Source organism: Talpa occidentalis, unplaced genomic scaffold (genome assembly GCF_014898055.3).
Source record: "Talpa occidentalis isolate TD23 unplaced genomic scaffold, MPIMG_talOcc4v2.1 talOcc4.3, whole genome shotgun sequence".
In the NCBI taxonomy this organism is placed as follows: domain Eukaryota; kingdom Metazoa; phylum Chordata; class Mammalia; order Eulipotyphla; family Talpidae; genus Talpa; species Talpa occidentalis.
Window position 1 is genome coordinate 60,638,374 of NW_023603184.1, and position 23,093 is coordinate 60,661,466.

A 23,093-nucleotide genomic window follows, 5' to 3' on the forward strand; every position below is an offset into this window, starting at 1 on the left:
AAACCTGCAGTTGTCTTAAAGCAACAATACCACAAATAAAAAATGCGGGCTCCGGTCCTGCCTTGGTAAGAAATGGCTATATGACTTGGTCAGGTCTTATGCTTCCCTTGGGCTTGAGTTTCCATCTAGATAATGAGGAAGAAAGATAACCACTAATATTAGCAATTCTCATTAATCACCACTAATTGAAAGCCATATCTTGTGCTAAGTGATTTGTAAAAATATATCAATTTCTACAACACCCCTAAGGCAGGCATTTATTTAATCCAAGTATTAGTTAATACCATTAGGCACATACATTTATACAACCATGGCCAAGTGACGGTGCTGATAAATCTTTGCAGCCAGAATTTAATCCAGATATGACCAACTCCAAGACTGTATCCACCACACAGAATGCATTTATGGATGATCTCTAAACATCTATTTTCTGTAAGAACAAAAATAGAGAATCTAAAAGAATTTTTGGAAAGTTGTAGAATAGAATTTATAAATTGAAATAAAACAACAAAATTTATTGAAAGAAATGGATGGTTCCTATTGATGCTGCAACAAATTACCAGAAGCAGAGGCTTGAAGCAACACAAATTATTGTTTGCAGCCTGATATTCAGAAGTTTGAAATGGGTCTCCTTAAGTGAAAATCAAAGTGTGGACCACTTATGTTCATTCTGGAGGCTCCAGGGGAAGCTCCATTTCTGTGCCTTTTCCAGCTTCTAGAGAAACCTGCATTCCTTTGCTCTGACCTCCTCTTTCATCCTCAAAGTCAAGGGCATAACTCTTTAGATCTCTCTGTGACTCCAACAATCACTCCCATGCTCCCTTCTTCCATGTGTATGAAAGGATCCTTGTCATTACATTGGGCCAGTCAGAAAATTCAAGGTAATTTCAAGATGTGTTGAATCTTGACAATATTTCAAGTACTGTTTTAAACAATTTACATAGATTTCTCTTTCTTACTGCTCTGTGAGATAGTCACTGCTATTTGCACCACCCTCCCCCCTTAATTTTAATGAATCCCTAAGATTTAAGGATTTTATGTTCAGGATCATAAGCTAGTAAATAGTAGGGTCTGCTTATCCAGAGATTTCATTCTTATTTTCTTATATATAAACAAGATAATTGCAAGAATTGTGGATGCTTTCACAAAGTATCCAATGTACCGATATCTTATGACTATCATTGCCATTTTCAGTTTACCTTAGGTCTTCAGATCCTCTTTATTATTAGCTAAAGCTGCAGGATAGCGCTGAAGAACTGTTCCTTTGACCATCTCCAGGAGGTTGATATATTTATTCTGTGCTCTAAAATGTCTCAAAATTCCCTACATGATGGTATCGCTACTAGCTATAAATAAAATTTGTCAGTGATGGATATATATTTGCTTTTATCTATAAAAACTCATTTTTGTGTTTTAACCATTCATTATATATTTTTAAATTTATATGTAAAAATTGATTGACTTTTTGACTATGCATTTTAGGAATCTGCATGCATATTGATTAGGTAATCTTCACCTCAATTGGGTCATAAAATAATCTCAACTTCCAGGAAAACCTCTCATGCCACTATTTGTAGTCATATTCTCCACCCAACTCTTTCTCTTCAACTGCTGAATTTTTCAGACGTGTGTTGCTTGATTTCCAAATATTTGAAAATTTCCTATTGTTCCTGTTATTAATTTCTTGCTTAATTATAATCAGGCAATATAGTTGATATGTGATCCTAAGTTTTTTAAAATTTACTAAGGATAGTTTTATAATGCAGCATATTTATCTTTGTGAAGCTTCACATAAACATAATGTTAATTTGCTATGTGGAGTGTTCTATGAATGTTAAGTAGATTCCATTTGGCTTATAGATTCCATTTGTTTTTTCAGTCCTTACAAAATTTTGATAATTTGTCTTCTTGTTCTCTGAATGAGAGGGTATTGATATCGCCAAACTACTATATGTGTAGCTTTTTTCATTTTTCTGTTATTTTTATTTTTTAAAGTTTTATTTATTTATGCATACAAGAACTGGGGTACAGGCCAGAGGTGCAGGAGAGCAGCTGGCGAGACAGGAGAGGTCTGTTGCGCCATGTGGGTTACCTCCCTGGCTGGCTGAGGATTGAACTCATGCTGCAGTGGCTGCGGATAGCTTCATAGTACTGACACTTAAACCCTTGCGCTATTAGGGAGGCTCTTTTCTGTTATTTTTATTAGTTTTAGTTCAGTATTTGGAAGCCATTATTTTTGGTGTCTATCCATTTCAGATTGGTATATCTTCTTGACAATATGACACCTTTGTGATTACATGTCTCTTTATCCCCGGTAATTTTCCTTGCTCTAAAGTATACTTTGTTTAATATTAATGTAGCCATTCCATGTCAGCATTTGAGAATCTGAACTTTTATTCTTTTTGCAAACTAAAGGTTAGCCTAGTACGGTCTGTGGACATTGGTGAACGACAAAAAGGTTCAGAGGTGAAGAATAATTTATGTCTCACAGAAATAACGGTATCTAAACTATTAGCATTTCTTTTTTTTGCCTCAAATTTCCAAGCTCTATTACCCACAGGAAACATAAAGAGGGACATAGGACTCATGCATAAGCAGGAGGAAGTATGAGTTTAGGAGACCCAGATCTCTCAAAATGGGCTGTGATATGCCTGCCTTTTGGTTTTCTGGAGGTTACTGTTCTCTCTTATAAGTGTGCTCCCCATAGAAAAATTCTTTTAAGAGAGTTTAGAACAAAATTTGGTCACCTAGCTTGCAAGATGTACAAAACTGAAAAAGACCCAGGAGACTAGTATTGTTCCTTCTATTATCTCCTGATTAGTATTTTCATGGTGTAGCATTTTCCATTTTATAACTCTTATTATCATATGTATAGTGGATTTCTTGGAACTTTATCATTTTAAAATCCATTCTGACATTTTATCTGGTGCTTGAACCATTTATACTTATATAAAAGCTGATATATTGGACATAAGTTTATAATGTCATATTTTGCTTTCTTTGACTTTTATTCCTATTCTTCCCCTATTTTTTTAAAGATTTATTTATTTATGCATACAAGAGCTGGGGTACAGGCCAGAGATGTGGGGGTGAGAGAATTCACCAGAGACAGAGTGGGGAACAGAACAGGCAGACTGACTGTAATACACTGCTGAGGGGAACAGCGGGCGAGACAGGAGAGGTCTGCTGCGCCATGTGGGTAGCTCCCTGGCTGGCAGGGGATGGAACCCATGCTACAGAGACTATGGACAGGTTCATAGTGTGGTACTCAACCCCTTGTGCCACCAGGGAGGCCCTCTTTCCCTATGGTTTATTTTCTATAATTGCAATATTTTTATTGTTTCATTTTTATTTAGCTTTTTTTTTTTCTTAAAGAATTATTTATTCTTATGCAAGAACCAGGGCACAGGCCAGAGGCCCAGGAGGGGTGAGAGGAATCACCAGAGACAGAGCAGGGAACAGAACAGGCAGACTGACTGAAATATACTGCTGAGGGGAGTAGCTGGGGAGACAGGAGAGGTCTGCCAAACCATGTGGGAATCTCCCTGGCTGGCTGGGAATTGAACTGGTGCCCAAAGGCTGCAGACTGCCTCACAGCGCCACGCTCAACTTGCCGTACCACCAGAGAGGCTTATCTTAGTGTAGGTTTTAAGTATTTGCTCTTGAGATTACAATATACAGATTCAAGGTTTCATGATCTACTTAGAAGAACTATTTACCACTTCAAGGGAAATAATGAAATAAAGATGAAATGTAGAATTATTACCACCACAGAGGTTTTTGTACCCCTGTCTCTTTATGTTGTAGTTGCCATTTATATCACCACTACACCATATATAATGCTTGCTTTTAACTGACATGTATATAGTTTAATGAACTCAAGAGGAGAAACTATTTGCATTTAACCTGTTATTTGGTACTTCTGTTGCTCTTTCTTCAATCTAGAAGCTCCTAGTCTCCATCTGGTAAAATTTCCTTCTATTTGAATGACTTCTCTTAGCATTTCTTTTAGAACAGGCCTACAGTTTTTCTTTATGCAATAATTCCCTTCCCACACCTTTATTTCTTAAGGATATTTCTGATGGATATGGGCTGATTTAACAGATTTTTACTTTTACCACTTTAAAACTATTGTTTGACTGTTTACTGCCTTTAATGGCTTTTTTTCATCCTATGGGAAATCCACAATCGTTTGAATCATTGTTCTACTATAAGTAATGCTTTCTATCTAGTTGTTCTCAATATTTTTTTAATCTATTATGTCTTTAGTTATTTTATTAAGATGTATCAGAACATGGGCCTCCCTGGTGGCTCAAGGGGTTAAGACACAACCTATGAAGCTGTCTGCAGCCTCTGCAACACAAGTTTGATCCCTGGCCAGGGAGGTGACCCACATGGTGCAGCAGACCTCTCCTGTCTTGCTCGCTGCTCCCCTCAGCAGTGTATTTCAGTCAATCTGCCTGTTTCTGTCCCCCACTCTGTCTCTGGTAGATCCGCTCACCCCCCACACCTCTGGCCTGTACCCCAGCTCTTGTATGTATAAATAAATAAATGTTTTTTAAAAAGATGTATCAGATTCAAGGAACATACCTCAATAGCATAAAGGCCATCTATGACAAGCCCACAGCCAATATCATTCTCAATGGTGAAAAGCTGAAAGCATTCCCATTAAGATCTGGAACAAGACAAGGATGTCCACTCTCACCACTGCTTTTCAATATATTACTGGAAGTCCTAGCCAGAGCAATAAGACAAGAGAAAAACATACAAGGAATCCAAATAGGTAAGGAAGAAGTCAAACTATCACTATTTGCGGACGATACGATAATATACGTAGAGAACCCCAAAAACTCCACAGAAAAACTAATTCAACTAATCAATCAGTTTAGTAAAGTGGCAGGATACAAAATCAACACACAAAAATCAGTAGCCTTCCTATACACAAACAATAAATCTGAAGAAGAAGAAATGAAGAAAACCATTCCTTTTATTATTGAAACAAAAGAAAAATCAAATACTTGGGAATAAACCTAACAAAAGAAGTAAAGGACCTATACAAAGAAAACTATAAAACACTGTTGAAAGAAACAGAAGTAGACACCAAGAAATGGAAAGACATCCCCTGCTTATGGATCGGAAGAATTAACATTATCAAAATGGCCAAACTACCAAAAGCAATCTACATATTCAATGCTATTCCAATTAAAATTTCAATGTCATTCTTCAAAGAAATAGAAAAAATATCAATGAAATCCATATGGAGCCACCAAAAACCCCGAATAGCCAAAACCCTCCTGAAAAAAAAAAAAGAAGGGAATGGAGGCATCACTCTCCCAGATTTCAAACTATACTACAAAGCCATAATAATCAAAACAGCATGGTATTGGAACCAGAACAGACACACAGACCAATGTAACTGAATAGAAAACCCAGAAATAAATACACAGATTTATGGTCAACTAATCTTTGACAAAGGAGCAAAGAATATGCACTGGAGCAAAGAAAGTTTGTTCAATAAATGGTGCTGGGAAAACTGGGTTGCTACATGCAAAAAAATGAAGCTTGACAACTACCTCACACCATGCACAAAAAACAACTCAAAATGGATTAAAGAACTAGACATAAGACCTGAAACCATAAAATATATAGAAGGAAATATAGGTGAAACACTGCATGACATGCAACTCAAAGACATCTTTACAGACACATCACCCAAAGCAGTGAAAGTGAAGGCAAAGATAAGCAGCTGGGAGTACATCAAATTAAAGAGCTTCTGCACAGCAAAAGAGACAATTTCCAAAACAAAGAGAAATCCCATTGACTGGGAGACTATTTTTGCACCCAATACTAATGATAAAGGACTGATCACAAAAATCTATAAAGAGCTGATGAGACTCAACAAAAACAAAGAAAATAATCCAGTCAAAAAATGGGCAGAAAAGCTAAAAAGCAACTTCTCCAAAGAGGAAATACAAATGGCCAACGGCATATGAAAAAATGTTCAACATCACTTGCAATCAGGGAAATGCAAATCAAAACTACAATGAGATACCATCTCACACCAGTGAGAATGGCACATATTAAAAAAACTAGCAACAACAAATGTTGGTGAGGATGTGGAGAAAAAGGAACTCTCCTGCACTGCTGGGGGGAGTGCAAACTGGACCAACCACTATGGAAAGCTGTGTGGAGATTCCTCAACCTACTAAAGATAGAGCTCCCATATGATCCAGCAATTCCACTCCTAGGTATTTACCCAAAGGACACAGAAACATTAATTCCAAAGAGCACCTGCACCCCTATGTTTGCAGCAGCACTATTTACAATAGCTAAACTTTGGAAACAACCCAAATGCCCACAAATAGATGACTGGATCAAGAAGATGTGGTACATATACACCATGGAATATTACTCAGCATTCAAAAAAGATAAACACATGCAATTTGCAGCAACATGGATGGTGCTTGAAGGGATCATGCTCAGTCAAATAAGACAGAAAGAAAAAGAAAAAATACCGGATGGTCTCACTCATAGCAGGAATCTAGAAAACCTAGATAAGGGACCAGGAAAAAGAATAACTATAAGAAAGAAAAAATCAAAATCAACAAACAACTATAAACCAGAGACACACTATGGGGATTGGGGGGTGGGGAAAGGAGAGAATGGGGTCAAAATAAGGGGATTGCAATTGTATGGGGAATATAAAAATAAAATAAAATAAAATACAATAAAAAAAGATATATCAGAACTTGAACTTTTTAATATAATTTGTCTGGAATACACAATCATATTTTCATGCTTTAATTGATATCCATCACCAACATTCCCCAGACCCTTTCTCCTTCACCTTTTTCCTTTTCTTCCTTCCTGCCACCACCCTTGCCCTCACCCTTTGAGTGTGACTCAATAACCAGTCTAAGATATGGGTAGTCAGCTCTTTAGTGTAGTTCTCAAAGTATTTTATATGCTGTTTAAATTGGTGCATGTAGACATTTGGGAAGAACTCAGAAGTTCATACACAATTTTATTGAACAATTTTCTTCATCATTTTCTTCATGATTTCGCAGAAACTTTCTTGCGCCAGGGATCCTAATTCTGATCTTCTGACAACAAAACCAAGACTTACTCTCCCTGTTTTGTCATGAGCTTTCTGCAACTGTGTCTGTCTCTGTGGTCAACAAATAAGAGGTTAAGAAAAAAAGAAAACAATGGGGATCCCCCTTACTTTGGAGACTACAGGTAGTCCCTCTTTGGGATTATTAGGTGCCTTTCCTGTTGCTGCAGCTTCTATGGTACTGTGAGACTGCCTAGAGGCCAGGCAGAAGAAAACAACAGCAACAGCAAATTACTAGATATCCCCCTATTCTGTGTGGCCCACAGGTGCTACATATTTCCCAAAATTATACCACATACAGAGATAATTTTTGAATATCTTCTGTCCATAATTAGCACAAACTTCTAAGTATCATGCTATAAATCTTTGAAGCTAGACTAGGAGAAACCAAAGAATGAAACAAAACAAAACAAAACAAAAAGGAAATTTAATGCCAGTTTAATGGTAGTACAAAAATCTCATTTTCTAAACAATTTTTCTGCTATGATTTGTTTTTCAGAGTTTGTCTAGATTTTTAGTTTCACCTCGTGGGAGACTCATTGGCATCTTACTTAATCATTACCAGAACTGAAAGCTCTTTATTTACTTTTAGCATTTTTTAAAAATTATAAGTTGAATGAGTTTTCCTATAGCTTAAAATTCCTGTATAGGGGAGAAAGAAATATTCATGCCATTATATGCATGCCTTTGTTTTATCTGTTTTCTCTACCATTATGATATTTCAAAATAACAAAAACAAGAAATTAAAATTTGGTTGGGCAATTTGGGCAGCCTTGTCATTGCTGTAATCCAGAAATGAGGACTTAAAACATTAGTAATCAAAAATACAGAGGATTAAAACTAGCTCATGATAGTCAAGCCCATTGAAGATTTAATTTTTAATTAAACCACAGGGGGCAGCAAGAAATAGCAAAAGACAACTGGGCTTTCAGAAAAGAAGATGCCAGTCTGGTTACTTAATAAACCTTCAAGCTATAAGAAAGCAATTTAACTGATGTGGGCCTTCATGACTGAATCTGTAAAATGGACAACAAGAAAATTCCACCTAGATCTGCCCTAGTGCACTGACATAAGACAATGAAAGCGCCCATTAAAGAGAGACACTCAAAAAGAAAAGTTAATGCCATATATTACAAAATACATATTTTGTGAAATGAGAATATTAAGTACAAAGGACAAGAACATTGTGAAATAAAAATGTTTACATTTAGAGATACTAATTGCTCTTTGAAAGGTTGTGAAATAATTAAAAATACTGTATATATCTGCTCAAAAATAATGTTAATGATAATATATAAGAGATGATAGATGATAAAAGTAGGCAGAATAAGATCAGATAGCTAGAAAGAGGCAGAGTTCAGAGTCTAACCAATTTGGTTCTAAATTCCATTCTAATAACCACTAAGCTATGCTGCTTATAAGTTATAGTTTTATTATTAGTATTGCTATTGCTAGTATTATTATTATATGATTTTAATTATATTATTCATGTTATTTCTTACCAACATCCCCCTTTGAAATAATAGTATTCACTCATCCATGTTTTTTTAAATTATAGCCAAGCCCAAGTAATTAAATCACTCATTATGAGACTCTTATCTTTCTTAAAGAACTTTAGCTGCCAATTATCCTTATGCAAGAGAATCATTCATTTGTTTTCTCTAAAATTGATAAGAATAAGAGTTGATGGAAGTCACATCTTTTAGAGTGACACATATGTTTGTTTTCATAAAGTGTAGATGATAACACATTTTCTGGGGCTCACATGCTGAAATAAAATCATCAAATATTAATTATCTATGAAGCCACTGTGCAAGGGAAAGAGATATGATGCTATAATTAATGATGTCATATAACTTCAGGTAAGGAATAAAATAGTTCACCAAACATAAGCAACATATTTATAACAGCAATAATCATAATAGCCAAGAAAAGACAAGGAGAAGAGAATAGTTCAAATGTCTGTTAATAGTAACCGAGAACAATAGATTTTATATTTATGGAGCAGACTATTATAATGAAAATAAATGAACTACAACCACACTTTACAACACACCTGGATCACATGAAAATAATGCTGAATGAAAAGATTACCTAATTTTATTGTTGTAATGTTCAATAACAAGCAAAATCTATGTTTTAGAAGATTGGAAAAAGTTATTATTTCAAAGCCAGAGCAGGAGACTTTTGAAGTGCTGTCAAATTCCTGATGTGGATGCTGATGACATGAGTGTGAATGTGCTGTGGACATTACCTATGTATGGTTTGTGAACACCACTGCATTCACATGTCTATTTAGAAAAAGTTCACATTTACAAAAAAATGAAATGGAATATAATAGATACATGCGACTGCCAGTCTCAGCTTTAGTTTCCATTCCTGTCAAATAAAGAGGCACAATTTTTATTTTACACTTAAGTTTTGGTATTCTGTGATCAAGGTGCCTTGACTTCTTTTAAGCCTTGACTTCTCAATAAATAAAGGATCAGGACTCACATATGCCTCAGAAGAAAGTCAGCCCATACACCACCTTTTCTTTCAGCTCCACATACAATCCATCCACTATTCTGTTGATTCAGTCTCTTTTTTTCAGAGTTTCACTTTTAATAAATGGCAAAGTCATCTCAAAGCCTGTGGTTTTGATGAGGTCGTTGTATACTTCCCCCCATACTAGGTGAAATTGAATGCTAGATTGATTTATTGATTTACATTTTGAACTTTCATTAAACATGAATTCCAATGATGAACTAGATAAACAGGAAGTTCCAGAAAATGGTGCATTTTGATTGTCCTCAGTTCTTTTTTATTTTATCAAATTTTATTTTTATTGATGTCACACAGTATTATTACATTACATAAGTTGATTAAGAATCAACATGTGTACCACGGAATATTACTCGGCATTCAAAAAAAGATAAACGCATGCCATTTGCAGCAATATGGATGGCGCTGGAAGGGATCATGCTCAGCGAAATAAGCCAGAAAGAAAAAGAAAAATACCAGATGGTCTCACCCATAGCAGGAACCTAGAAAACTTAAATAAGGGACCAGGAAAATGAATAACTATAAGAAAGAAAATATCAAAATCAACAAACAACTATGAACCAGAGACACTATGGGGTGTGGGGGCAGGGTAAGGAGGGCTTGGGGTCAAAATAAGGGGCGTGTAATTGTATGGGGAATATAAAAATAAAATTTAAATAAATAAAAAAGAGCTTTTAAAATAAATAAATAAATAAAATAATAAAGTGATGCAAAATAAATAAATAATAAAAAAAAATACAGCAACCTGTAACAGCTCTAAAACAATATTTCCACAACAATTCAAATATTGTTGGAGAATGTAACATACCACAGACATGAAGAGATAGATTGTATGGACAGAAAATTAACAAAGAAATAAAGGCCTTAAATGATGAAAAAAAAAAAAAGAATCAGCATGTGTATATACTACAGATTCTATCTTTCAAATATTTCCAGATCCCTGACCACTTTGGACTTTCTCTATTGCTACCATCTTTTTCTAAGTCACATTCAGTTCTCACTAAACACTAAAGTTGCTTGAATATAATCTGCTAGCCTTGTTGCCCTTCAACATAGCAGTCAGAGTATTTTAAAACTGAAGCTAGACAGGGACAATCTTCTTTTCAAAATGCTGAGATTGGTCCTCATGATACTCAAAGTAAAACCAAATGCCTTACAGTGGCCTATAAGGTTCAGTATAGCTGGTGTCCTGGATCTGGACACCTCTCCTGCTACTGTCCTTCTGGATCCTTCTGCAGTCTCACTTACTCTACTAAAGCCTGCTGTTCCTAGAACAGGTGGGTCAAAGTTGCTGTTGCATCAGGGACTTTGCATATGTGCTAGTCTCTGGCCAGAGTGTTCTTCCCTCAGTATACACAAAGCTAGCTCCTTCTGATATTTTAAGTCATTTTTCAAATATCACCTTCTTAAAGATATTTTCCCAAACTGGCTTATATAAAATTTCAAACTGTCTCACCTCCCAAACTCCTTATTTGTTGTTTTGATAGTTTTGCTCTATCTTTCCTTGGCACTTATATTTTCTAATATGTTGTACAATTTTCTGGCATTATTTAAAAATTTCTATCTCCCCTCACTCAGCTATTCCCAACTTCACCTCAGAAGGACTGATTCTTGGGGGAAACTTGTTAAAGTGAAAATAAATCTGCTTTCAAATCATGAAAGCGGTAATTCTTTTATGAAAGTGTAATTCTTTTTTCTAAAAGCAAGAAATAATAATGAGAATTGCAACTTGTTTTGAGAAGAGAAACTTAAGCCAGATTTAACACGCAAGAAAAACAACCTAGAGTTCTTGAACAACTTTTCACTAGAACTTTTGTTAAAGTTGTAAGAGCTTTTAAAGCTCTTAAAGAAGGGCCTCCCCGGTGGCGCAGCGGTTGAGCGCTGGGTTGCGGAGCTGCCCGCAGCCTCCGCAGCGCCGGTGCGACGCAGCCTCTGAAGCGCCGGATCGATCCCCGGCTGCTCCCCGGCCACTGGAGGAGGGTCCCACATGGCCCGCAGACCTCCCCTGCCACCCGCCGCTCCCCATAGCAGTGTACCTTGGTCCCCCTCCTGCTCTGCCTCTGGCCCCGGTGAATTCTCTCACCCTCCCACGCTTCTGACTATACACCAGTGCCTTGTATAAATAAAATAAAGCTCTTAAAAGAATAGCTTTCTAGTCAAAACAACCTGGAGTTCTTGAACAACTTTTCACTGGAACTTTTGTTAAAGTTGTAAGAGCTTTTAAAACTCTTAAAGGAACAGCTTTTTAGTCAAGTGAATGCAGAACATCATGAGAAATTACTGCAGTGATTGGAATATTTGATACACAAAGTAGAAACTGAAGAAGGGGTGGGAGTAGGAAGAGTCAGAGAAGATGCTGAAAATTATAAAGACATATTGTGAATCAGGAAGATACAACAATCAAAATCAATTTACCGAATTCTTCAATATTTTCTTTCCAATTCCAAACTATACATTGCCCCACTGGAATCTTAAAATCAAGTAAATTATCCCAATAAAGGCGAACTTCATGATAGTATAAAATAGGCATCCTTTCAAAAGGGATTTGGAAATGTTTCCTATGATTAGTTTTACAAAACAAATTATAAAACATATAAAAGAATTTGAAAACTATACCCTGAAATATTTATATTTATCAGCACAATACTTTTATCATTGTTTATCATCAACATTTTTAAATTCTATAGGAAATATCTCTTACTTGAAGATTAAGAAAACAAAGAATAAATAGAATTTTAATATGGGGAGTTAAATGAAGTGCAGTAGTGGCTGCAAAGGAAATCTGAAGATGTGTGTGGAGCTCTTAATCCTTCACCTTTGAGTCTGTGTTTAAGACGCAGGCTTTTGCTTTGATGCGCTCATCTTAGTGACTTGAAAAATAATATTAGTATAGCAATACAACTTATCTATTTAAACTACTAAAAAAAAAAAAATAAGCACCTGGAATTTATCCTGAAAATAAAGAAGGAACAGAGCTAAAACTACTTTTAACCAAAGAAGAAAAAGCTTAAAGACTCTTGTCATGTAAAAGGAAAAAAAACAAAAAAACAAAAGAGGGAAGACTGTTTTTGTATCTCTGGGGCTCAAACACATGGCTGGAAATGCTATGTAGACATACAGTGTGCGACAAATATTTTCTTTTTAATAATTGAAACTATCAATAATGTTTTCGGGCCTCCCTGGTGGCTCAAGGGGTTAAGCACAGCTCTATGAAGCTATCCACAGCCACTACAGCATGAGTTTGATCCGCAGCCAGCCAGGGAGCTACCCACATGGCGCAGCAGACCTCTCCTGACTTGCCCGTTGCTTCCCTCAGCAGTGTGTTTCAGTAGATCCATCGCCTTTCTCTGGTGAATCCTCTCACCCCCTCTCACCTCTGGCCTATACCCCAGTTCTTGTATGCATAAATAAATCAATCTTAAAAAAAAAAAAGAGTATGCATGTTTTCTAACTAGTAGAGAGTGGCTATATAATGCATTATTATTTGCTAATTCCAATGGTTAACATTAAAAGAACATTTTTCTGTGATATTATTTTTCCCTCTTTCCTTCTCCTCCTCTTTCCTTCCTTATTCTTTCTTTCTTTCTCTATCTTATATGATACTTTAGCCCCATATTGCAATCACACAACACATTTTCAGCAATGCTAACAGTTGAAGATACATTTCTTTTTTTATCAATCTGGTCACAAGAATGGGAAGTACATGTGAGTAAAAAGCAGTTAAAGTGGGCATATTTCCCAACTATCTTGTTCCTGAAGGGGAAAAAAATATGCATAAAGACTTCCAATTTGCTTTCTGCTCTCAGCATGCTTAGCTGTACACTATATATGCTGGTGAGAAACCTTAGCTGCCCTGGCTCTCTGGACAACAAGCTGGGCACTGAGCTGGTCTGCTGGTGAATGTGACAGCTTCATCTCTCTTTTCAAGGGGATTGATTCAAGTTGTGCTCTGAAGGTTTTCACCTTTTTGAATTTATTTTTAGATTGTCTTGAGTTGTAGTTAGGAAATAGTGAATGGAGTTTGGGTACAGACACACTTTGGCACAAAATTTATTTCTGCCCTCTAATAGTTGTGCAACCCTGCCAAATGCTTCACTATGTTGAGCACTGGGGCTGTCAGTTACCAAGTGGTAATGGGTATCCACTAGCAGAGATTAAAATCAGATGAGGTATGTAAAGGGACTGGCATAGTTCCAGGAAGACAGTACCTGCACTATAAATACTAGCCTCTCATGATTAAGAAGTCACAGAGTTTGAGTCTGATTTATACAAAAATATTCTACTTTAAGACTTATTTTAAGACTTATTTTAGCTAATAAACTATGAAACATGTTCTATGCATATGACTAAAAATATTCACCAATAATCAGCATATTGATAGAAGATGCTTAAGTTGGCATTTTTGTTTTCAACAAAGTTTAACTGTAGTCAGCATTTAACATGGGCTTCAAAGTGCACAGCAACAGTCTGTCTCTTTAAAACTCTAAAAAAACCTATTTTGATGTGTTATAGATATCTGTTGTGAGCAGGAAAGTAAGTCAAATAAATCTAACACATAAAATAATCATTAATTTTAATTCACTTGTAAAACACAAATCATTCTGTACTGGTGTTTTCAGATCTAAATAAAACCTGATAGACCAATTCCAAGCCTTTAGAAATCTAAATTTTTCTCTTGGATTTTTAAGAATTCCAGTTTGCATCAAACCATGGTTCCCTGGACCTAGGGTCCCTGTTTGTTCTTATTTAAATCTCTTTGTCTTGTTTTTTTGCTTGTGCTATCCTTCCCTGTACCACTTCACTCCAATAAGTGATAGCTTATTTCCATCTTTCACAAAACTTACAATAAAAGCAAAAAAGAGCCCACTGGCTTATGGGTAGTACATTTGGTTGAAAATGAGGTGGGATAGATAAGAGGTGGGACTGAGGTCACATACACCCCACCCCCAACTGTGTTAAATGGCCTTTGGATTAAAGAATAACTATAAGAAAGAAAAAATCGAAATCAACAAACGACTATGAACCGGAGACACACTATGGGGGGGGGGCGGGGAAAGGAGGGGTTGGGGTCAAAATAAGGGGGTTGCAATTGTATGGGGAATATACAAATAAAATTAAAAAAAAGAAAACTCTTAAGACTAAAATGTAATATTAAAACTATTTTCCTTCAAAATAAAATAAAATAAAATAAAATAAAATAAAATAAAATAAAATAAAATAAAATAAAATAAAATGTCCTTTGGCCAGGCTTCACTGGCCTTTACCTAGTTGTTTCTCCCTAGGAAGTGGCCCAAATTCAAGTTCCCATCCTCTTCACCCCCACACAGATACTGCTTCCTCAGCCTTGCTTCTCTGCCCTTTGCCTCTGTGAGCATAAACGAACCATTCCAGTAGAGCCCCTAAGGTTTTCTTATCTTATTTCATGCCACCACTGGCACTTTCAGACTTCTCCATTTTTGCCTGAATAGCTTATGAAGGTATTTTCCCAAACAAAATTATTTCCTTTTTTCCTATGATAGCATATACTTTTTGAAGATAAAAGAACTTTGCAAAAGTTCCTCCCCACATATTTGTACTCTGGTGTCTGCTGCAGAACCAAAAATCCCTAGCTTCCATAATAATGTATCTACTATTGAAAAAAAAAAAAAAAAGAAGAAGAAGAAAACAAATGTAGCTTTGCCACTGATAAGTGGTATTAAGGGCTAGTAGAGCTATAGGAGGACCATTTCTGCCAATGGGATCAAGCGGACATCTTGTAGAATCTCCTACTTTGCAAGTCAAGAAATGATATAATATCCTCATTGTAGAAGCTGGTAAAGCGGGTGATGGACCATTCTGAAGGACTATAGTCACCTAATATCTTTGGTTACTCTACTGTCAAAACCAGAGATTGCAGACCTTTGCCTCCTCTGCTCTACACTCCCCCAAATGGAGGATGGCTTTCTCACGGACTTATTCCCAGCTCAGACATTGGGCTCCCAGTGAATTATGCATTGTTAAACCTATAGATGAGTTAATTGTCAAGACTTTCCAGAACATGGGCTACCAATTTTCTGATTCAAAGCCTTCCCCCTCTCTTTTGGTGAAGGCTCTGAAATGGATAAGCAAGTTATAAGAGCATGGAAATCAGACTTAAGTCCAGCTTTGAAAAAGACACACGCAGCGCTAGTTTTCCACTAATATTGGGTGTTATTACAGTTACTTACTGAGAGAAGAATATGGTTGTGTTTTCTCTCTCTCTTTCTGAGTGTGTGTGTGCGTGTGTGTGTGCACACGCACTCTGGGCTGTCAGAAGCCACATGCACCTCTGTTACTGCTAAACTGTGTCACCTTGCACAAGTCACTAAACTTGCTTGCTTTTCTTTCTTTGTAATAGTTGTCATTAAACCACATAGTAAGGGCTCAGAACAATTTACAAATTATTAAAATTAGCTGAAGAATTTCCATTCTCATTTGAAGATATTTATTAAATTCCATAATGGGCAGACACACTATCCTATGACTATAAAGACAAAATAGGAAAGATTCCTGTTCTCACAGAGCTTTCGTCTAGGGGGGGGGAGTCAAACATGACTACTATATTTAATTACACTTTCCACGCTGTACTTTTAAGGAGCTGGATGCCAAAACAACAACAACAACAACAAAAACCGAGTTCAATATTAACACATACTGTTGAATCAGGGTTTTCGGGAGCAGGCCTGGAATCCAAGGACCTCAGGTGGGCTCATTCACAGTTCTTGTCTTTGGCAAGAAAATAATTCAATGTGGAGACCAAAGTTACAGAAAAGCAAGAGATTTACTGATAAGTAAGAAGAAGGACAGGAATGTTCTCTAAGTGAGAGGGGCCTCAAGTAGGCAGTCACTGAGAGGGCAAGAAACAGCTGCTTATCTGGGTACAATGGTCAAAGAGTGAGGTCTGGCCAGTGGTTGTCTCTGTATTTTGTCTCTTGTTGATTGGTTGGGCCCGTGGGGGCCATGATTTTGTGGGATTCTCCGAGGTTACTCTGGCCCACTGAGTTTAGTCTGTTGCTTTAGCATTGTGTTACTTTGTTGGTATTCTGAACATGCTAGTCTTTACTGGTTGGAGGTGGGGGCACCCTCTTGGTCCAGGATTTTTCTCCAATCAGAGTGGTAAATGGACCTAGGGCTTGTGGGGGAAAGGATGCCCTTCTGGTTCCAACCAGAATTTCTCAATCAGGCTGATAAATGGACTTAGGGGCTTGGGGCACCCTGTTCCTAACTGACTGCCTGTACCCATTTCCTAGCTTCCTCCTTCATTAGAAGAACCTAATCTATACTGCAGAGAGAGACAAGGCGTTGAATCTGAGACCTTAACTATGAGCTAGGTGAGGTGTAGTCAGGGAAAGATTAGGAAAGGTGGAACAAGGAACAAAATACAAATATGCAAAGATCCAGAGCAAGGAAGAAACTCAACTTGACGACCATGCTAGAGATGGAACAAAACTGGTGGAAATACTCTGAGCTGAGAGACTAAGCGGTAGAGGAGACTGGATTTCAGAAAAAAGACTGGACCATTCATTACATTAGGCCTTTTGAACTTGATTCTTAGAGACCTTGGGAAGTCATTGAAAATTTTCATATTTTCTTGTTTTTAATGAAATGTTTGGCTATATTTCCCTTCCCATGTAAAGTTTCCCAGACACTGAGTGAATACTGAGTGATTCTATTTAAATATTTCATGTTTGTTTAACCCCAAAGAATACTCAACGAGTATTTCAAATGCTTGCAGTCCTGCCATGTATAACAGGGACTGGAACATTCTGTGACCTTGGTTGACCCTCACCTCTTACCCCCACTGCCCTATATCTACCCTCTGTCTTTCCAGAACATATCCTGATTTTTGTTCAGAGAATTCACTCTTCCCTGATTAGAAGCCTTGGGATTTACGTGGATTCACTGGATATAAGCTCTAGGAGGAGAATGTGGAAGACTCTCACGGCGAGCATCCCCCACGTGATCTGGGACCATAATTATATGAGGGGCGTGTGGCCAATGAAAACAGTGGATCATTGGAGGGTCCCAGAACGGGAAACATGGTCCTTTCTATGAGATTTGAAACAATTCTCTTTATCAGAACTAATTCCCTTTCTTCCTTCCTTCTTCCTTCCTTCCTTCCTTCTTCTTCCTTCCTTCTTCCTTCCTTCCTTCCTTCCTTCCTTCCTTCCTTCCTTCCTTCCTTCCTTCCTTCTCTCTTCCTTCCTTCCTTCCTTCCTTCCTTCCTTCCTTCCTTCCTTCCTTCCTTCCTTCCTTCCTTCCTTCCTTCCTTCCTTCCTTCCTTCTTCCTTCCTTCCTCCTTCCTTCACTGCCTTCCTCTCCATTCTCTCTCTCATTAGTGATGATAAAGTCCCTAACTGATATTGGGTCCCACAGATATAGTGACAAATAATAAGTAGAAATTAAAGACCAATATGACTCTATATCAATATAAAAAACGAGAGGGGGAGAGAGAGAGAGAATGTTTTGCATACATGGGCTTAAAGTTTATAATTTTCTAAGTACTCTTTCCTGAAGTTATTTCAATTTGCTATTTTCTTACTAAACACTTTGATTATTTTCTACTTTCATCCCACCTCTTTTTATGAAAGTTGAATTATCATTCTTTCCTGTTTAACTTTTGGAGATTGAGGAAAAAACATATTTTATTTCAGTGACTTTGAGGTAGTTTGTGTGTGTGTGTGTGTGTGTGTACTTAATCCAATATTCTGTCTTTAATAGAAAAATATTCCTTCTTTAATATAAAGGAATAAAACTATGTATTTCAATATAAAAAAATCTGTCTTTTCTATTAGAAAGGACAATAATCTACATGCTTATGGCATTAAACTTGGTGCATTAAATACACTGTGTTTCTTCTCCCTTTTATTAACTCACACAGAACTGATGTTACGGTATCACCAATGTATAAGACCATTCCTCTAATGACAGTGTTGAATCTTGTGAAAATACTTTAAAAACATAATTGTATAAGCATCATCAAAGTTAACTCTCCAACAGTCTGCATTCCCCTTTGAGGTTTCTACATCACATGCAGGCTTGAGCAGTTCTGCGTAAAATGTGTAGGCTCTTTCTTCAGTTCTCTATGGGCTGCTTCCACTGAGCCCCCACAGATTCAGGAATACATTGCTCACCCCCTGAGAAAGCACACAATTAGTCTATATACTCTGAATTTGGACAAACTAGGGCTGTAATTTCATCTCTAACATGAAATAGCTCTTGCATTCGTGGGTGTTTATGAGTCCTATTCAATGTGTCAAAATAAAATTAAAAGCAAAAAGCACCAGTGAAAGTAAAACAATAAAATTTTCTGATGTATTGTTGTGTAGGGACACTTTATTTTTGCGATGCTATCAGTAGAACTTAAACATTCTCCTAATTCTTATGTAGTGACATGTTATGGACTGAATTGCGACCCCCTAAAATTCTTATGTTGAAGCCCTATGTGACCATATATGGAGATAGTAGCCTAAAAGAGGTGATTAAGTTCAGTGAGATCATACGAGTAGGGCTCTAACCAAACTGGACTGCTGCCAGTGCAGGGGGTGGAAGTCCACCAGGGGTGTGCTCACACAACTCAAGGTCAGAGGTCCTGGGAGAAAAACAAACCAGCCAACACCTTGATTGTGGACTTTCAGGTTTCAGAAACTGTAAGGAAACAAATTCCTTTGGTTCAAGTCACCCAGTGTTTCCTGTACATTATGCTCATCCAAAGGGAAAATACATGGTATTTGCAAATGATTGTAGAAAAGGGATTAATAAACATGTTTGCACTTGAGGACAATTTCTGCAAAATGTAAAACAATAGAAAGTTTAAAAAGCATCTAAAATAGAAAATAGGAGTAAAAAGTTGGTCGATTATGAGAATTCTCTCTTCCCCCAACTCCCCTGAAATATTTGAATGTTTGCTGAAATTTTCACAGGACCTAAGATTAGATGCTCCTTAAAAATGTTAAAAGATACTGGAAACTTGTCGCTGACAAGTAATTTACATGAGGATGACATATAATAAAACTTAGATATTATTGTAAATGCCCAATAAGTTACCAAGAAAAAAATGAGACTAGCATTGCTATGTTGATGTAATTAAACAAATGTATCCACTTATTTTAACATTTTTGAGTATCCACAGATCAACTACTGACAAATAGATTTTTATTGTTCCTTAACAGGATGAAGCTAACAGATCAAAGACTAATTTGAATATTAGAGTTTAATGTTAGAGTTACTCTGTTTCATACTTAGGGATTTGACATATTTTATGTCCAAACTTATATCCTAAAAGAAAAATCTAGCAGCACTAGTTTTCCTAAACAAAAATCTCCCAGTATAACTAGCACAACCAATCCTTCTCGATAAAGGATAATTTGGTGGCGAGCAAGGAGAGGGAATGAGAATAAAGTAGAAGGAGAGGGAGAGGTAGGGAGGAGAGAATGTACTTGAATGAAACTGTATGTCTGCTTGTCTGCTTTTACTGACATTTGCCTAATATATGATGCTTTTGCATTGGATTTATGTGTGTGCAGTGCATCCAGTATGCATGTGTGTGTGTGTGTGTGTGTGTGTGTGTGATGTCTAACTATGAAGTCAGTAGGGTTTGTCACCAGAGTTACAATTGCTCTCATTGCAGAGACATGGTAAATACAGCTTTTCAAATGTTGCAGTTTTGAAGGCGTGACCCTACACCTTGATTTGTCCAGTGGACTATTAGCTAATGTTATTTTTATCACTTCTAGAGAGTATTAAAATATATATCACACACTTCTCAAATTTATGGCAACTAGTTTAAGAGGGTGGAGGTATTGAAGCCAGTTTAAGTGGGTGGAGGGGTTTGAAACAGCTCCCCTAGGTGTCCTGATATGGGTATGCATAAATGAGAAATACTACTTTCTGCTTTAATCCACGCCGATTTGGACACTAATTGACATTGAAGAACAACTTAATCTATACCAATTGACACAGATGGTCAGGTAAGTAAGAAGACACACTAAAATGTCTGACTGTCAGAGTTATAATTCTGCCACTAGGAACTGTGTGATGATGAGAAAGTTACTAACTTTTATGTGCTAAGACTCTATCATTTGAAAAATGATGGTAAAGGTAGTATCTACCTCTTACGGTTGTTGCGAACATCGACTGTATTAGCACACAAAAAAACCCTTAAAGCAATGCCTAGCACCTAGTATATATTCAAAAAATTTATTATTACTATCACTATTATAGTTTCAAATAAAATCAATTTGGCTTCAAGGTATACAATCAATTTCTTATTATTAATGTTCTAAAAACATTTTTTATTTCCCCAAGGGCACTTACTTGGCATATCAATATCTTTTAATATGTGCAAAACATCAGGAATGTTTATATATTACATTTTATTTAATTTTTACAGCCATCTTAGAGGAGTAATGGTGTTTTTCTTTTAGTGGTTGACAAATGTTCATTCAGCATAAGATCAGTTAATTTTCTCTTGAATCATAATCCATGTTCTTGCTACCCCCACCACATGTCCAGAGACAGAATGCTGAAGCTATGATATTAGCATGATTTTTATGGCCATCCTGATGAGAAACATCCAATAACTGAATGAAGTAAAGCATTCAGTTTGAACAGTAATAAATATAAAATATAGAATTTGTTGGGAAAAAAACTAAACTTAAGATGAATGAACATCAGTGATAGTATGAGGTCCCTACATAACTATCCTCCTTCAGTAGTTCTACAAATTCTAATTTTTTCTTCAAAGGCAGCCTCTTTTATAAAAGAAAATAACAAACTAATCAACATGTGGCCTTTCCAGGGAACTGTCTCATTGAAAATTGTTATATAAATGTGTATCTATGTATCTATCTGACCATTCCACCTTGAGGATGAATCTGTTTGCCAAGAGCTGATTTGATTTCTCTATAACTGAGTCCTTATCTTGCTTCCCTGTCTCTGGTTCTGGGGAATTACCAGCTCATTTGAGAACTTTTCTATTCATGTGCTGCCACTCTGAGTACTACACAAATAAAAAGAAACCTTTTTAGATGTGAATTCAGACTGTGTTGTTCTTCCACTAAATAGCTGTTTGACTAGAAATGGAAAAAAAAAAAAACACTAAATGATTCCACTAGAGTCTTAGACTTAGTGTTTGTCTGCTCCCTCTTTCATAATGAACCCTTCTTTCCATAATTAACTAAATCTGAATTTTCTTTTCTTTTCTTTTTTGGTTATTATGGGACCCTATAATAAACCAAAGCAAAAAAGTCATATCCTACTGGACCAAAACTAGGAATGGCCACTCACCCTTAGTAGTTACTCATTTCTCTAAATTTACAAAGCTTTAGTTATTTTCATTCTAAACGGAGTGTGGCAAGCAGTTATAGCATTCATTCATGTATGTGAGTATAGCCTGTGTGTGTGTGTGTGAATAAATTTTCTGCAGTCTGATTTCTTTGGTTTTCTGAGTCATACAGGGAGGTGTAAAAAAATCATCTGTACTTTCTCTATGGACATAAAGAGAGAGTTTAATGGAATAAGTTAAGAAATGGAAGCCAAGAGGCCTGGTTCTGACCTCGCCATATGTCTTCTGCATGTCACACTGAAAAATGTGACACTGAGAATAAAACCATCCACTTTTTTGGTCCTTGCACCCATGACTATAAAATGACAGCCTGACATGTGCAGAATGTAAATTACCATTTTGAAAAATTCTTGTGTCTTTTAAAGAGTGAAAATTATAAAAAGGCCTCATGTACCATAGTAGCTATTATATTGTTAATTAAATAATGCAAAAGTCCTTGGAGGGAAAGAGGAGGCAATGAATATGGAAGATAAGATGTGGTTATTTAAATATGATCATAATTATAATGACTGCTATTTGTTGGAAAAGTCCTATAAATAAGTCATTATGCTAAATGATTTATGCACTATTTTGTTTAAATCTCCCATTTTAAATTCAAAAAATTTAGAATTACTTGCCATGCATATTTTAATCTAAGAAGGTGAAAATTCAGAGAGGTAAAAGTAATACACCTTCATTCCTAGAAATTTGCAGAGCATTTGATCTCAGGATTGCCTGATTCTAAAGTCAGCATCTTTAATTGCCACGCTTTGTGGCCTCCTACCTATTTTTCAGAAGCAGTTTTTTGACTATTTTTGTGACTATTTTGCCATGACCTATAGACACATTAAAAATGTTCATCATCACTTATGCCAGAAAAATGCATGTCAAAACCACAATGAAATGTCATATTATATCTGTGAGAATGGTCCATATCAAAAAGACCTGACATAATAATTAGCAAGAATATGGCAATAAAAGAACCCCTCATGCATTGTTAGTGAGAATGTAGACTGATCCAGCCCCTATGGAAAACCATTGGGTTTCTCAAAATTAAAAAAAAAAAAAAAATCTACCATATGAGCCAGTTAT